This window comes from Falco naumanni, chromosome 4, assembly GCF_017639655.2.
Source record: "Falco naumanni isolate bFalNau1 chromosome 4, bFalNau1.pat, whole genome shotgun sequence".
NCBI lineage: Eukaryota > Metazoa > Chordata > Aves > Falconiformes > Falconidae > Falco > Falco naumanni.
Genome location: NC_054057.1, coordinates 46305085 through 46323903, shown reverse-complemented (window position 1 = coordinate 46323903; position 18819 = coordinate 46305085). Strand labels below are relative to the sequence as shown.

Here is an 18819-nt window from a genome sequence, read left to right as displayed (position 1 = left end):
TTTTCTTCCCCAGCCTGAACAACCCCAACTCTCAGCCTGTTTTCATAGCAGACAGGCTCCAGCCCTCTGATCATCTTTGTGGTCCTCCTTTGGACTTTCTCCAACAGGTCCAAGCCGTGGTCCACTTTCACTCATCACATTTTTAGACCATTGAAAGAATGTGGTGAATGTTAACAGATCTTGTGTAACTTTAAGAGATTTTGATTTCTACAGAAATAGATTAATAAAATGTTTAGTCCATGAAACTATACCAGTTCTTTTCAGGGAAATTTGGAGAAATTAATGTATAACTGCTAATATAGCTGTGCAGATAGACATAGTTCCTCTGTGATTTTAAATCACCTGAAAATTCTCAAGTGAAAGCCACTACACAAGAAACTGACACAAACCACTGTTTCAAAGTAGACAGATCTTACTCTGATACAATTATGGAAAGGAAGAGAAGGAAGCACAAAGATACTTGTCAGGCTGCATGAATTTGTATCTGCTGAACAAGGCACTGAAAAAAAACCAGCATGAATTTTGAGACAAGGGAGTTGGTCTCCTCCCAAGAAATCTACACCTGAAGGGATGGTTCAAACAATCCCATTACTTGACCTCTGAATCTGAGATTGTACAAGAGATGGTTACAAGCTGAATTCCTACAGGATACCTACTGCGAGTTTGACCAGTCCACTAATCTACTGCAATGGTGCAAACCTATTCCTGTTCAAACATAAGACTCCATCCGCCTAAATGAAGTCAAATACTATAAAGACAAGACCATACAGTATGAACATTAAAAGATGGAGGAATTTCAGCTGGAGCTTTGCACAATATAAGAGACATGAGCAAAGCCATCTATCTGTTTAAGCACCATTCTTCAGGTTCGCGTCCGTCCATCTGACCATCCATCTCATTACTTCACTAGTTAAAGTACAGAATGTATCCTGTGGATAGTGAGCACTCTCAATATTGAGGACATAGCAAAATCCAAGCTGTCTGCACATCTGGAGAGATGCTCTCTGGCTATGAAGAAGCCTTTAAAAGGGAAGTATTAATATAATAGGAAGAAAGAACAAGGGAGCAAGAAAAAGACATTTTTGTATCTAAGTTGCTCAGTTACACAACTGACTATTCCTTGATCTGAAACAACTAGTAATTACTCTAACCACACTGAATTCAAGGCCATTGCACTGAAAAATTCACTGCTATTAAAAAAAAGAAAATATATAATCTTACTTCTTCACAGTGACATCTCACGCTTCAAAGCGGCTTTTCCAATTACCAAACCTCCCTGCTGCAGTGCCCCACACATCAGTTTCACTTGTGATCATCAATTCAGTAAAAAAGCACTATTTAAATCATCAACAGAAATCAACATTTTAAGTTAAAAGCTAGTTGTGACCAACTCTGATAGCACATGCAACTGAATAAGAGAAAACAGAACGATTTCATTGCTGTTTCCTAACAAGACTGCAAGATAGCACACTGATTGCAAGATGCTCATTAATGTCCCATCATGAGATAGAAGAAACCTCACTTGAGTCAGATAGGTCCAGCTGGAGCTCAACACTAAGATGTTCTGAAAGAAGTTGCATGGGTCAGGGGGAAGGCAGGATGCCTGCTTCCTAGCTGAACTCAGATACCAGTCTATGAGTCCCAGAGAACTGTAAGATACTTAAGATCAGACTCCTAGAGAAAACATTGAGACAGGTATTATCTTCAAGATGTAGCTTTTAGCACTGTGGAATTTCAACCATTATTATAATTTTTGAAAGAAAGTAACACAGAAGAGAACTCACAAGAGGAGTTTTATCAGCAACAAAAACATCAAACAGTTTTTCAACTGTTAAGAGACAAAAACAGTGTTATGGTGAGATACAGCTCACAAATAACAAAACCTAGATTTAGTGATTTATACATCAACTAGTTACCCAAGTTCCTACTATAATCAATAGTATCTAAAGAACTATTCTGCTCATCCTAAAGTAGATACTCATGTTCAGTTAGCTGAACAGCTCTTCAGGTCCACTGACTAGGTCTCTGCAGACTATAATGGGAGCACAGGCAATGAGCTCACACCCTGGCATCTAAATTTAGGTGCTCCAGTCTGTGAGCCAACCCTACAGTTTATACAGCCAAAGCACATAGGCATGCTGATATGCCAAACATACACTCGCTGTAAGCAACTGCTGGGAGAACAGTCCTTTAAAAAACCCTTTTCCAGACAAGGACTCTCATGAGAAAATGTGAGTCAGTATAAGAAGAAAGCCTGCTAATAGAGCACAAGTTGAATTCCTGAACTACGTTCCATACAAGTTTCAGTCTGCACGCAAAGCAAATGGCTTCTAGATATGCATAAGGAGGGAGAGATTTTGCCCTACAAAAGTTGTATTCAAAAATAGCAACACATCTGAATGATTTCCCGCACACAACTGGTCAGGGAAAATATCCCTCATTCATGAACTGTGTGAGCAGGGAAAGGCTGGCAAGAATTTCGCTTTTTAATAAGTAAGCATTATAGTTGTGCCATATTTTTCACCAGCTGCCATATATAGGTATGTAGCGCTGGACTTTCACACTAGAAAACCAGATAAATAAAGGCTGAGTGAAAGAAAATTGTTCTTTAAAAAAAGAAAAACCCTACACCACCAAAGCCAGAATTTGAACTAGGGCATGCTCAGACACTACAATATGACAACAAAGTACCACTTCTCTGAATTGCTGTAAATTGACCACTTGTTCTTAATCTGTCCCAATTGTGAGACAAAATAAATACAGAGGATAATCTCTGCATCCTAGCCTTCCATAGATCCACTTGTTGACTGAGCCAAGGGCCACATCAATTGCCTGCCCACAGAATAATGCTGGGACAATGTATTTGACAATTATACAGGCTAACCACCTCCTCTCAGTCCCTCAGTATCACAGTCACAGAAAGGACAGGAGAGCAAAAGTACAGGCTGCATTCCCGACCCTTGAGATGCCAACATCTGAACTACTGAGGTTTTGAACTGCACCCAGCTTTCTTGGTGACCAGGATTCTCCAGGTAGGGGATGACTGACATCTCTCTACAATACATTAGTTCTTTCTCCTTTGGGTTGCCTGTCAGCCTGACCAGGAATGATTTTCCATTAAGAGCCAGGATGTAAAAGCATAGATTTAATGAAATTTGAGATTTGAATGAAACGTTGCCGTAAATAACATGACATTGATTCTCCATTATTCTGTCTTCCTGAAGTCTCACAAAAGCTGTCATTTCCACACCTTTACTAAGATTTCATCATAACCACCTAGGCTAACGCTTTCCCTAAACCTTTGCTTATGAGAATTTTATTCCCTTCATCTAATACTTTGTTAAGTCATTCCCAGTAGCAACCTTTCTGTCATTTCACCTGAGCACAGTAACTATTTTGATTGCCCTGTATTCCCTCTTAGCTACTGGGATGGGATTGGCTCCAATAAAAAAACCAAACCAACCAAGAAATAAAAACCCCAGAAAAGAATTCCACAATACTAGCAGTGCTCACTTAAGTCTTTAGTAGTTGCTACTTAAGTAGGATCAAAGTCAGTCTTAAATGAACAAGTAAAGTAACTTCTTGTTTTCCTTTTGGAATGAAGTATTCTACAACATAACCAAATGATAATATTTAGCTAAAGCTCAAAGTGAGAACAAAAACCTTGGGGGTGTCAGTAGCCAGACATGCTAGAGGGGCTCAACTCCACTGTCCCCAGAGAAAGGGAAACCTGGGACTAAAACCACTTTTTTCATGGCCATTCATGAGGCCATTCATATGTCCAACACACATTCTTGAAGAGCTTAAAACTATAGCTGGACATAACAGCTTACTACAAATGTAGATTTCAGTACAGTTTGAAGGAATGCTTTGTACCAGTGGGCTCCAGGTCCCAGAAGGCAGGCTTTCCAAATTAGCAAGAAGATTCTGCAGTGTGGCAATTTGCAGGGGCAGATGAGCTGAAGGACCCCCACGTGGCAGGCTTCTGGTCAGCTATTCTGCCAGGAACTGTGGCTTTGAATGCACTTCTGCCCATGCTTTATGGCCTAAGCTACTCCAAATTAGGCAGCCTTTAGGGCAGTTTAGAGTTCATTTACTCCCCCAGGCACCTGTGCGGTGGTGGGAACCAGTAAGAGAAATGTAGAATCAGACATGTTGTTTACCTTCCTGAATTGTCAACTGTTGGTATCACTGAAGTATACAGCTCTCTCTTTAAACTAAACTGCATTTGCGATCAGCTGTGAAATCAGATCGGCAGCACACAGCTAGATTGTTTTGCTGTTTCCATGATGGATTTTTAGCATTGTGTAAGTTCTAAAAACAAGGCTGCTTTTACCTCCTTTATATTCACATCACTTAAAAGCAATGCTGCTTAATAGCAGGTTTGATTGTCTGTTCCCTGCTCTGCCACTAAATGACTCCCTTGCTTCATCTCTCTGTTGCATGCCTTCCCATCTGAAGCTGGCAGAACACTTACTCTGACCTTCATGGAAGACCCTAAAAGCAACTAGGGATGTACTACTTCACAACTAGGTAAAAGAGCAGGTTTGTTTCCTTCAGCATTGCTCTTCCAGTTCAGCCTTTTCACTTCACAGCTGGTAGAGCTGCCTCTTGAAATCCCACCTTCGCACCACTAGAAGTTAAAAAAAAACCCCAAGAGAACACAGCAGATATGGCAGCCAATAGACTAGCAATGGCAGCATTAGTTACTAGAAAACTTCCCTTAACATCTCAAGAATGAAACAGTCTTGAAAAGGAGAACATAAAGAAAAGAGAAACCCTTACACAGCATGTAGTTTCATAGACTGACAGAAGAGGAGAGAGGCAGAAATAAGAGAAAAAAAGCTGCCATTATTTAACAGCGTAAGTGGCATTTTAACAAACATGGGAGGTTTGATTTAGCAATTAAAAAACCCTTGATATTGCAAAAGTGAACATTTGACTGTTGCCTTTTAGTTCTGATTAATACAGGTAAAGGATTTTATGGTATTATTTACAAGTACCCAAGATTAGTAGATGAGAGCTCAAACAGCTCTGAAAAGCGTGTATCAGTTTCACTCAACTGGGGCAAAAACGTTCAGAGTTTTGCTATACTGTAAAACAGTAAACATTGTGGCATATATTTGTAGGTGGATATTCTAGATATAACTTACTAGTTTATAGCCTGCAAGAGTAAGGGAGTTTTAAGATGCAGGTTCTTGCTGTCAGTATTGTTACACAATTAAACTAAGCATGCAGCAAAGATGCTACAGTTGGATATGTAGGCTTCTGGATGCAGGTTGGTGATGTTCAGGTGTATAAATGCAACATCTAGAAGTAAACTATGGCAGGTTGTGATGGGAAGAGGGAAAGTGAACAATCGGGGGGGGGGAACCCACACAAAAAAAATACATCATTATGCTGCTCAACCTGTCTAAGATTCTGAGCAAGAGTATGTTGGCGGTGTTAAACACAGGCACTAAATGTATTCCTTAAAGCAGCAAGAGATGATGATGACAGTAGGTTCCCCAGAACTACTCTCCTAGAGCAGTTATTGGTTGCACTAAACAGACTGGAGGTTGAAAATGTCTCTCTCCAACACAGGCAAAACTTGAAAGGATGCCGCTAACAAGGAATGAAAGGCACTACTGAAACCCCATCAGACTGCTCCCCCAAATATCTCTTTCTTCTGCCCTCTTGCCAGTGGCTACTGCCACCATAGCACAGGCAGCCAACACGGGCATAGGTCCAGGCTCCCGCTACTTCACTTTAAAATTACTCTGCTGGGCTGGAGCCTGTTAGTTCCAACTCATGTGCTGGGCTGTGACCTTCTTCAGTTGCTTCTGCAATGGAAGCAGAAGCCCACTCTGGGTGTCCACGTCCAGCAGAGGAGCAGAGCTGCTGCCCCTCTTCAGCCACCTCAGCTCACCTGCGTCAGGCAAGAGCAGCAGAGCCCTGCTCTCCCCACAGCACTTGTTCTGTGCCCTCTTCCAAGATGGACTGAAATAATTCAATTCTCCTTTAAAAAAAAAAAACCACAAGAAAAACCAAAAGCCATCCAGCTCATCAGCAAGTCTTTGTGTGAAAGTGTTTTAAATTGGGTGCTGAGTAAAGCGTATTTGTTTTCATGCAGAATTAACAAGTTTTTAAGCCCTTATCCACTAAGTTATGAAAAGCTATGAAAATAGAAAGTAAACAGTGAAAGGTGTGGAAGAAGCTAAAGGGAACTCCAGATTTAACACAGAGAACATCAAGTTTCAAAGTTTAGTTTAAAAAATAAAAAAAGAACGCTCATGCTTCCATAATGACTCTTTTTAGGTTTAGTTTAAAAAAAAAAAAAAAAAGAGCGCGCGATATCGTTGTTTAATGTTGCTTTTAATCTCTGAAGTTAGTGACGGCAAGTTATGTCCTAGTTTGGAAGCCTTTAAAAACCAACAAACCTCACCCTTTACTTAAAAATAAACCTTGCAAAGCTTTATTAAAAAGTGAACAGAAAAAACCTCCAAACAAGTGCACATGTAAGGTGGAAAATACTGGCCCATGTGTCAGATGAGAAGCGCTCACCCCACGAAGTGCAGGGCGTTCAGACAGATGTGTTAAGCTGTTTCAGGCAAAGCCTCAGAAAGGCGCAGGGTAAATCTACACAAGCTGAAAACCCACAAGTCGGAGAGAAATTTCCCACAAGCCTCATGTGAAAGACTGCCTCCTTATACTCAAGTCTTTGAATAGTGCTTTTCTTCTGAAACAAAGTGTATGAGGTACAGCGAACAAACTGTAAAGGTAACTAGGCCTTTTGTCATATAGTTCCTCCACCCACTTGTACTTTACCGCACAATAACTCGTTTACAGATTCAGACCACTCCAGCTCCACACAGAAACAATCCTGTATTGTGAAGTGAAGCTACCACAGGAGTAAAATCTAAAAATACTACAAAAAGTCTATAACAATCATTTAGTAGAACTCTACAGCTCTTCCCTTAGAGACAAAGGCTTTCCCAATTTGAATGGGTAATAACAGACTTAGTCACTCCTTACTTGAGTATGAGTAATAGCCTGCAAAAGCAAAAAATACATATGTACTGTACAGTATATAAAGCTGTTCATCTCTTAAAAAGATGATTTGCACTGAAGCAAAAGACGCTGTAGTATAAAAATCCATGTTATTTACCCTCCCATCTCTACTGGGGAGAGCAAAGCACTATGTAACACAGACCCGTTTCTGCATGTACTACCCAAGACAAGCTATTATGTGTTTGTTTACATCAGCAGATAGGTGCAGCAGCTACAAAATAGCAATGGGTAGAACAAATAGCAGATCACACAGATCAACCAGCAATCTGCCTAGTCAGCTGTACATTAACACAAGTAAATAATGGGAGACCAGTTACACTGTTGGGAAAGTCTGGAAGAAAAGATGGAGTCTACCTACGCTCTACTTGCACTTTCACCTCCTAGAGAATAGTTAGTCCATCCCCCACAAGCCACTATAATAGAATAAAGATAAACGCAGGGATTATGCCAAGTTGACCCCAGGCTTTGTTCTTTCCCTCCAAGCACATTCAGTGAAAAGGTCTAAACACACATCTGATTTGACAAGCATTCAGATTCACAAAGAACGTGGTGAAAGTGAAATCATACTTGGGGCATTCATGGGTCCCTATGTCAAAGGTCATTCAACGTTTCAGCTGCTGCTTGCTAGGACTGAAAACGAACTAGTTTAAACCCCATCACCACAGACACTGACATATAGTTTGTGCCAGCCAAGAATATTTCATAGTGTGTTTAGCCAAATTTATCTCAGAGATAATATAATCTCTGGACAAAACATTTATTCCTCACAACTGTCTCATCTACATAAGGTAAGTAATTCTCCTTTTTGGCCAGATTCTCGACGTCAGCTCACATAACTGATCTGCAGAATATTTAATTATATGAGAAAGAAGGTTTGAACAACACATTTATGTGGGCTCCCCTCCTTTTAAAGAAAAAACACATCTTTATCTACCTAATTAAAGGTTGACTAGTTGCTTCATGCTGGGGGGGGGGGGGGGGGGAGGGGGGAAGTCACATCTAAATCAGCTAAACCAGAGTGCTCAAAAAGCTTTAACAAATAACTTCTCATTGATTTTCTCAGTTTATCAAATATTACTCGAGTCTTCCAACCCTCATTAAGGGCATTTAAAGAAGGTACATTAGAAATAACTTGAAACAGTAGCAGTTCAGGCAGCTTCAGGGCTACAGCAAGTGGGGGAGCAGCAACTGAAAACCTGCTGAGAAATAACAACAGTGCAGGAAAACAAATGTATTCTTCCAAAGCCTTTGTGAAGCTCGCTCTCAGCTACGGCCAGCACAGTGGTAAGCCCAGCTGTCGATTCAGCAAGCTGCAAGACTGTCACTCCAAAACAGGTCACAGTTCAGCAAACAAGTTGTTATTTGTTTTTACTGCAGATGAAGAGGTCTACTCACTAAAAAGCAGCATATCTGAGGCAATGTTTTCCTAGGAAGAATTGTGCCTTTATGTATTACATATAATATAGCATGTTGCTGTCAGCAGATAGCAGTAGACTTCTTTACTGGAGAACATCTCAAACTTCACTTTATTACAGAAGGTGGTTCACGTAACAATGCTGGGTTGCCATTGCTGGCAAACAGACATGCTTCTGTCACTTGGTTAGCAACTCAGACTTCCCCAAAGTTGAATGGTAGGGCATCAACAACTCCTACTACTACCCCTAGCTCCTATGCTGAAGCACTTTGAGTGCATCTGCCCCAAACCAGCCTCTACTCCTTGAGGTTTCCACCAAAGGCATACAATTTGGTAATGATAGACACAGGACCCAAAACTGACTGGTTCTCAAGGAAATAAAAAAACAGCCCACATTATAGTGGGATGTGTGCCATTAGTTGCATTACATGCTCTTACACTCAGGCATCAATTTAAATAACCTTTGGGCAGAAGACATCCTTTATCCTTTTGACAAATGGAAAAAAAGCCTCTCAAGGAAGCAAAAAATGTGCTTGTTCTTTTTAGCTAAGGGAATTTGCCCTCCCAAACCTCCAGACGCCCAATATGACTTCTTCATCTGCACCTTTCCCCAACAAATAAGAAAGAATCCAATGGAAACAGAAGATTGACATCACCTCAAAGACTAAATATTTTGTTCCAGAGCCCTAATGCCTAAATGGAAACCTCCACGTAACAGGCTTTCCATGAGTGTCCTGCTTGCAGAAACAGGGGAAAAAAAACCAACATCAGAAATAAGGACACACTTCTAAAGGGTTTGGGACAGGAGAGATCATTAAAAAACTCTTTCTCTTCTTCACGTGATACTGTGAGGATGCCAACACAGACATCACAAGGCAAGGCATACCTCACTTCTCTCCAGATCCCTTCCGTACCCCAGTGGGAACAAAGCACATCGCTTTCCTAGTGACCGGCAGGTCGTGTTCAGGATAGTATGGAAATCCCTCCTACTCTATCAATCATGCTGTGTAAATGAACAGATTTTTCATGTTGGTACAGCTGCTTACTAGTTTTAGAACACTGAATTTTGTAGATGGCTGTGGTGGCTACCAGACTAAGAATCTGTGAGATACAGAGGAATAAGATTCAGTTTAAAAGAAAAAAATTAACAGAGGTATTGATTACGTATCAGTAGCATCCAAGGAAGCAAAATCAAAGTGCTTTTGCCTGTGTGGTCTTCCAGAACACCTTTACAAATCAAGAGGAAATCTCAGGACAAGTATGTGTGAATGAATCTAAAAGATTTTGAACATATGCTTCCTCCAAAACAAAGCTTGACATTCCTTGTTCTGACACACTACAGGGAGATCTGCTGAATATTACATTTCAGTCTTTGCAAGTCACCCAAATTAAAGAGTTCCTAACTAACAGACAGTGTCCACTGAAGTACTCTGCAATAGTCACATAAGTTTTGCAGAATCGCATGAATTGCTCTAAGAAACCTAAACTACCTATTATTTACAGCAGAGATAATCAAAAGCCTTATTTAATCTCAGAAACATTGATTGGGCTTTTCTGATAGCAGTTTTTCCCCTTCTCTAAAACAGTCTTGCTTGGAACAGACGGGAAGAAAGGAGATGAAAATACACTGTAGTTCTGCATATCTTAAAATTCTGAAGGTCTTGGAGAGCTAGGTGAGAGAGCATGACAGAGTTCGATCCCTCATCCAGGAGGGAAAGCAATATTGTATTGACACTGACTTCTCCTAAGAGCTATTCAGTTCTAGAATGAGGAAAACGCATGAGGCTTTCTAACATTTTTGTCTGAAACACATCTAAGAGACTCTTCTTTCTATTCACAGAAAAAAAATCCCACAAACCTGGAGTCACCAGGATTCACACAGGGCCTACAACACAAACGAAAGACGCCAATTAACAGTATCTCAGATAACAAAACCACATATTCTAACTCTTCTACTGCAAAAACACACTTCTGCTCTACCTATGGAAAACAACAGACAAATAAAACTGAGGTAACTACGTGGTTCTTGGCTGAACTAGGGATCAAAAGCAAATCACCGTAAAACCTGCGACCTTCCACATCTTAACACACTGCATTTGTCAAAGCTTAAGGCAAGGGTTGGCCATCAGGATTCACAAAAGCAAAACTGGGGGGAGGAAAGGCGGCATCTTCCAGGCCTGTACCCTTCAGGCACCTCATTTTGTGTCAAGCATTGTACCTTCACCTGCACAAGGCCTTCTGTAATTTCATAGTTTATGCATTAGATACTTTACAAAATAGATATTAAGATCTTGCCTCCTCCTCACTACAATCAGCAAACAAAAGACAATTTGCCCACTGGAAGTTTTAAAATATGTTGTATTTTGAGCTAAATCTAACAATAAATATTCTGAATCGGTTACCTTTTAAACCTGAAAATATAGATCTCCAGGTCTGAGATTTCTGCCCCACGCCACCTCAGGCACTCCATAGCTCTGTGGCTGGTGGCCATCATTATCATGTCCTCAACTCAGGGTCCTAGCTCTGCTGCACTAGTACTTGCCAACAAGAAACAACAAAGCGATCTTAAGTCTCAACCCAAAAGCTGTTAAAATTGAAAGATAACACAAGTTATTAGTACTAGTATTATATTTTACTAGTGTATTTTTAAATACAGAGCTTCAACCACACTAGTTATCTGAAGGTTTATTTTCAAACTAGCACATACAAGACCCAGTTAAGGCTCTCCAAAAAGTCCAAAATTCCTGGTTGCAGTATGTCCAAAAGGGATATTTGGAAATGGTCTACAGCTTGGTCAGACAGACTGACATATCCTATCGCTTGCCACTGATTAGGAGCAATCATACAAATTTAGGAAGCAAGAACAGCAAGTTTCTCCCCTGTCATGGTACAGCTCAACACAAGACTTCTTTTATGTATGTCTTGAAATAATTCAGTGAAGTTGAGCTTTCAATAGTTTTATCACTCTGTCTTTGATATTCTGCAACTTCCAAAACCTGTTCTGAAAACCAGCCATGTCACAATACTGTCGTCATGTCAGACCAGGTCAATCCAAGGCAGCAATACCTTTTTCCCAGTATGATGTGTGATTATAAGAATCACATAAAAGATGAATAAAAAAGATCTAGAACTATTCTCATAAGTGCGACTTCCCTAAGCTGCATTAGAAAGCAACATACTGCTTTTAGTTGTGCCAAATCACGGATGTTGAAACATTTGTAAAATATGTAGCCACCCCCTTCCCCATAAAAGAGTTCACTTTCTTATTTTTACTCAAATCTCTTTGCATTACCTGTCAGCAACTACCTCCCCTTCTACCTGCGACGGCAGAAACTAGTGCCTTCCTACTGTAAACCACTGCAATCATATGGGGCAAGGCGAAAAACACCACAGGTCCTTTCTTAATAAATCAGCCTGGAACATCTTTTATAGTTGTCACCATCTACAGACTACCACTGTTAGATAGTTAACTAAGCTTTTGTCTTTTCATCAGCTTCCTTCCTAAGCAGCTACAGTCTTCAGTGCCATAAAAAGCTCATATGATCATATAGAACTAATTCTGAACTGCAAAATAAAAATGCATGTAAAAATGAATTAAAACTGCTGTCAAGGGAGCAGCATCTGTGGAGCAAGTGGTCTTCAAATCCCCCTCAGTTATTTTCTTTTCCTTGGGGGGAAAGATGGACAGATGACACTTTATCGGAGGAAAAGAAGGGAAAGGAAGAAGTACACATTTTGAGGAAGGGTCTTCCCTTAAAGAAGGACAATCCAAGACGGGAAGAGCTGGTGTATAAAGTGCAGCTGAAAGGAGATCTTCAAGGGACACAGTCCATACAACAGATGGAATATACATCCTGAATAGCCACACTGAAACCTGGCAGCAGCTGACAAAATGAGAAAAATAACACAAAAGTTACTCAAACAGTATTCCCATTTTATTGATTACAAATCGTAATTTGTACATTTTGCTGCTAAAGCATAGATTTCCAGAGTCCACTTAAGTTGTATCTACAGTGACATATTGAACAGACTCCAACAAGAGAGACAGACTGAAAAAAGTACAGGTTCAGAGGTTTCTTTAAAATTAAGCATTTTAGGACAAGTTTTGCATGTTTTAACAATTCCTCCATATTCTACAAATCAAATTGGTTTTATTCTGACTTGCCAGTTACTTTGGAAGCCTTGTTTATCAGGAGCTGTCTTCATTTCCCAAGCAGACACAATTCAGGATGATCATTCACTTAGCATAAATTAAAGTAGTGCACCTTTTTTTTTTTTTTTTTTTTGGGCGGGGGGGGAGGGGGTGGCGGAGAGGCAGAAGCACCTTTTAGAGTTTGCATGTCAATACACAAAACAAAAAATCTTCTTGAAAGCTGTGGCAAGAGTAGCCACTACTGCTTACAGACACAGTAAACTAGGCAATTGAGGTTTTTTTAAACACTAGATTCTTATAGTGGGTAAGTATAGCTGTCAAAAATGTTGATAGGATTCCTAGTTATTTTTCCTGCTACTGTGCTTCCACACACAGACTTGTGCCTCTACTTGATTCAACTCACTACAGCTTTATATTTTTATATCCTCCTCCAACATCTGGATTCCCTCTGTCTCAGCCAGCCATGTTTCTGGCCCAGTTTCCTTCAAATCTGTATTAGTGCGTCTTCCAAAAGACTTAATAAACCCAACACACTTCTGCAGGGCAGATTATATAATCCTGCAACTAATCAACACACTAGAAAAAAAAATTGAAAGAAAAAAAAGCCCCACAAAACACAAATCCACACACCTGTGTGGTGAAAATGAAACTGAGCTGTCAGGCTATTACTCCCTTCCTTCCCACACAGATATATAGCAACCAGGAACAGTAAGTAGTACATCATCCATTTAGCTCATCAGTGTTTTCCTGCTAGAAAGATCTTCAGCATTACTCCGTAAAGCACCTAGGAATACTTTTGACAGTTGAAAAAAAATTAAGTTTATTTTACACCCATTAACATGATCATAAACCAAAGGCTACTCTCTCCATCTCCTCAATACAGATATCCTCCATGGCAGGCTTGTCATTTTTTTCTTTATAATGGAGTCATTTTATTGTATGCAAGAAGCCTCAGGCATTTTGTACAGCCCATTACTCTTTGCTGCCCACATTCATCTGCTATCAGCCAGAAGCTCAACAGACAAAAGGAAAAGGCAGGAAAACAGGACGCATGGTTGTGCATGTGCAAAAACACTTCAGCTACAAAGTGTTTCCACAGTAGACCCAAGAACCAATAAGACACGCATTTGATTGCAGTCCTACTCAATGCTTCTGTGGTTGAAGGAAGTAGTACGAGTTCTTTAAAGGTAGACAGGCTGGGAAGACATTTCAAAAACAACGACAAAAAAGAAGCGGTTTAATTAGGATGCCTACTAAGATACATTAAGGTACAAACTGGAAGGCTTTATTCAGTGAACAAGCATCCTGGAACTTGAAAAGTCACAACCATCTTTCCATTTTGAGGATTTGCTATACTAGACCTTCAAAATGCTTTAAAAGTATTGGCAAAAGTTGGAAAGATGAAATAAGAACTAAAAATAAGCAACTGTAAACTATTAGAACAAGACATTTGGCAAGTTTTCAATTGCAGCACTTCTGTTTTCTTACCTGCTCAGAAAAGAACTTGGGTTTTTTTTTTGAAGTTGTATATTCTTTCCTATATCACAAACTATTGTGATGATACATATGCAAATCATTTCACTGCACTTGTATTTGCATGTGCAATGTGATAGCAAGGAGCTTTAAAGTTTTTGTTTTGTTTTTAAACAAAAAAAAGAGATTGGGGTAATCAAGAAACAGAGGCTTGCAACTTTATACCAAAATAAAGAAAATTCCCTGTTTGCTGGAGTTCTTAACTACCTTATTTATTTTGTTTGTGAAGGAAAGCAGGCAGTATTGGCACAAGTTTTTTTTTAAGCATCATATCTACCAGCAACAGTTTGCATCGTATACCTTGTAAGAATTTTGTCAGGATCATAAACTTCCATTGTGTGTCATGATTTTTATTCACCTAAGTCTATTTCTATCCTTTGCAGCTGTAAAGCTAAAATTGTCCCTTTTGTGTGAACTGGCTTAGCTCACAGAAACAGAAAGTCTGCCACTAGTTTGTCACTCACATGCTGAGGTACAAACCTGGTTCATCCTTGTAAAGAAGTCCCCCTCCATCACGTAACTACCACATCAGCTATTCAGGCTGATCCCTGAAGGCAAGATCAATCATGTGGTAAAACACAGAGAACTATGGCATGTTATATTGCATTATGTGTCACTGAACTATTTCCCTTTTCCTATGCTACAACTACCAATTCAATTTTACTTCTCATTTCTGTTTAAGTTATTATTCCATTTTTGTGTAGAAAGAGTCTCCCAGCATTTTGACTGCAATATAGAATTGATTCTATCTTACTTCCACTATTTGTTGTAAGACATATTTAGGGTTTTGGGAATCAGTCAATTTAAAATCTAGAAAAAGTACAAGGTAAGCTTTACCATGAAGAACAGAATGTCAGAATAGTCTTTTCCATAGAAATAGCTTTGTGGTTTTAGTACATTACAATGCTTATGAACAACAGAACTTTACCTTGTGTTACTACAGGGAGCATTCAAGCCAGCCTAATACATTAAATTATTGGCTATAATAACTACACATACGTATGTCTACAAAACAAATTCCCATTGTAAGTGCAAATTCACTCTCAGCACTCAGTAGCTAGAATGTATGATGAAAACAGGTTATTATACCAAGGCATCCAACAGTCTGCCCCTCTCTAAAGTTGGCAAGAACAGTGTTTTCTTGTTGCCTCTGAACCACAGAAGTTCTGAAATCCCCTGTGAGTCTTGTCTTGCAGGACGTGCAATTCTCTCCTGTGGCCATCTGCAGCACTTTTTCGACAGCAGCACCATCCCTGGCAGCACTCTGCAACCTTATCTTTCCTTCCCACATGTACAAGGTAAGAGGGGAAAAAAATACTGCATTTGCATATGTAATTATGGTGTAGCTCAGCAGTGAGCAAAAAATTACTGGAAGTTGAGAACAGATATGCCTGATGACCACACCTTAGCGTTTCAAATGAAAACGCTTTGCAAGGAAGGGGAAGGGACAGCAGCAGGGAAGGAAGCCAGTCATTACAGCTCCAAATCTGCTTCAAAGTCCTTATTCACCACCTCACTCTCTTTGCAGGGCCAACTGTACCTAGGTCCTTCCTGTGAACACTAACACAAGAATGAATCCAGTAGTATGTGACTAGTTTCATTTCACTTGAATTTACCAGCAATACTAGAGGAAAAAACAGGAAAGGCTATGGAAAGACACAAACAAAACAGAAGACTGAACAGCTTACAGATTCTGAATAGTACCTCCTTCTCCAGTCTAGAACGTCATGGGACTTAGATAGCATACAGGAGCTTAAGAGAAAGAGTAAAGCAGACTAGAAGGTGGGAAGAAGGAAAGTCTGATGCATACCTGAAAGGATACAAGGCAGAAATTCCTCAAGGCATTTAGAAAAAAATGTTTACAACCAAGTGCATTTAGTAAAAAGGGACAACTCCTCTCCTTTACGTTTCTGGGCATTAAGAAAAATTATATTAGACTGGGGGAGGGGAAAGATGTTTGGAAACAAAAAAAACCCCAACCTGCTTCTTTAGGTCAAATCTACTGGTTTAGCAAAAAATAACATAATCTCTGTAATTAAGGTCTGATTTTTCCGTTCTCTAGTTTGCACTTTTTCAGATGGAATAGATTTCCCCAGGCCTTTTTCAATCATGTCACATTTGTGATGTTCTGTAATCTCATTTTGCTTTCTCCAATATACACTCTATAGACAGATGTCTCTACAAAATGGAACAGAAAACTGCCTTCAGTGTCTGTCAGTTGTCTGTCAGGCAGAATTTAAAAAGGGATGTTTACTGAAATAATGAAAACATTTCATATCACAATAACTCAAGTTGTTCCCTAGTGTTCCTGGCTCAAGTAGCATTTGATCCTAATGACAACAGATGCACTAGTTCTATTGGTAAAAATACTTCTGTACCACATTGGACTTTTAACCCCTTTATTTCAAGTATCATCCATGAAAGTCACTCTCAGGATCATGGTGAAAGGACAGCTTTATAATTTGTTTGTCTCCAGTGCTCTTGCCAGCTCCTTCCAATGTTCCCCATTTAACACCCGAATTGTAGAGAAGCTAAAAAACAGAAGAGCTTGCAGAAAGACAGAGGGTATCAGCATCAAAGCCAAAAACATATTTAAAAATAGTACATAATACTACGTAGTTAGTTAGATAGTCAAGGAAGAGTTATTTCTTTTCCGTCTGATACACTCCAATATTATATGGGGTTCCTAGCAGTTAAAGAAGTGATTTTACATGTCCTTTCACTCAAGAAGGACTGCTACTCATACTCACAGATCCTAATTGGATAGGATGGAACGTCATCTCAGCACAGGATAGAATTTCTCTTTTTCATTCTCTCTCCTCAGTCATAATTGAGCCCCCTAACACATCCGGAAGAATGCATTCATCATTAGACATGTTCATTTGCTTTACATAGTTCTCCAAAAATAGGATAGATGGAACACATTGAAGGCAGAGACACGAGGGAGATGCTGCCAAACAGAAAGCAAACATTTGTAAGGAAAGCAACAAAGGATGCCAGTTTTCAGGTTTTAACCTTTGGGTGACAGCAGTTGTTAACCAAACTGCTTTGCAACAACAGGGGTAAAGTCCTCACATCAAGGAGATTGTGACAGCTGGGAATGACAGCTGAAAAGGAGGGAACTGAAACAGGCTGCTTTCAAACAGTACTGACTTCTCAAAGATGAGAAAGCATATTTTTAGTTAACTTCTGTTGCTCTGAAAAAGCACATTAAAATAAAAGATATAGTTACATTACAGTAATAGTATCAGAAACAAGCAGAGTGAGGCAAAATAAAAAGGCCTCTTTTCTTCCCTGTTTGGGGCTCCTCTGGGGACAAATGTGCAAGTCTAAAGAATGCTGGTTAGTATGTTAAGCTCTAACCAACTGAAACATAGGAATCACTGCCTGGCTGCTCCACATGTAAAAGAAGAAACTTGAGTTTGTGTCTTATCACCTACCCTCCTAACATGAACATAAGCTGTTGGGCACTCACACAAGGAATCAGATGTATAGGCTCAGATACAGAAAGAGAGGACTCTCTCTATATTTTTACTGCCTGAAAGGTACTTACATACTGTCACGATGGGGGTAGTATTTTTCTCAGAAGTACTGAAATAGATTTATAAAGCTATACTGCACTTCACTTTAGTTGGCATTTTATCCATCATCTCACTCTTCTTGACTGGCCTTCCCATTTTGCTCAACCATCACACAGGAATACTACTTACCTATGCAAGAAAGGGGCAAATAGTTTATTAAATAAACAAACTATGGCTCAACAAAAGGAAAACTTAAAATAATCCTGGTTTTTCTTTAAAAGAGGAGAGCAAGCAAAGATTAGAAAGCTGCAACTGTAAACAGCTTTTAAAGACATCAGACTTCTGTTACTCTTTCCAATAACTTATAAATAAACTTAAAAATAAGACAGCTAGGAATTAGACAGCCAGAAAAGCAAACCAAGACTGAGAAATACCCATGCGTGTGATAATTAGCTCAAGAAATCGACTCAGAATATCAGAGACAACGGCTTAATGAGAGATTTAAAAAAAAAGTCGCCAGCATTACATGGAAGCAGAAAGCATTACCAAAAGCTACATACAAAAACTCCCCTATAGAATCCCCAAACAATTCCAATGTTTCAAGGCATCATCTAGTCAGCTGAGCTCAAAGCCATTTCCCATTGAGATCTCCTCTGTGATCATGATCTGTTGCCAGATTCATCGCTCCCTGGAAGGCCACGAAGGTGCATCAGAAATAAGGTATCAGACCTTCAGTGAGAAGCAGACTACTCCCTATTCTGTCCTCCCTCCTCACACATGGCCTTCGCCTCACCCATTCACCCCTGCCCACCCATTCATACATCCCTCTGCCATCCATGGCGTGCCTGGGGTTTTGTTGTTGGGTTGGGGTTTTTTTGTTGTTTTTTAAAGATTTCAAACGGCATTTCTCTCCACAAGAAAGAGTACCTATCATAACTGATCTACTATACTGTTTCATGACTAGAACTAACCGTACAGCTTCACTAATGAAGATAACGGACTGCCCTCCGCATCCACCTTGCCTCATGCTGCCAGGCCCCCCAGGCAGGAGCAGCACCCGCCTGCACCCACAGCCAGCAGCCCCCCATGACAAACAGTAGCAAAACCTAGACTTGGCACATACTTGTCCCAGTCAAGTAGACTTTCCA

At 39.9% G+C, this 18819-nt stretch overlaps 1 protein-coding gene and 1 long non-coding RNA gene across 2 annotated transcripts in view; both read right to left on the bottom strand.

Annotated features, from left to right (window-relative positions):
- Positions 1-18819, bottom strand: part of ZEB1 (zinc finger E-box binding homeobox 1) — a 126239-nt gene that overhangs the window by 100971 nt on the left and 6449 nt on the right. The window lies entirely within an intron of this gene.
- Positions 12378-15640, bottom strand: LOC121087874. The gene is made up of 2 exons (XR_005827779.1): positions 15555-15640; positions 12378-14698 (listed from the first exon to the last, which is right to left on the bottom strand). It is a non-coding gene; the product is annotated as an uncharacterized LOC121087874 (long non-coding RNA).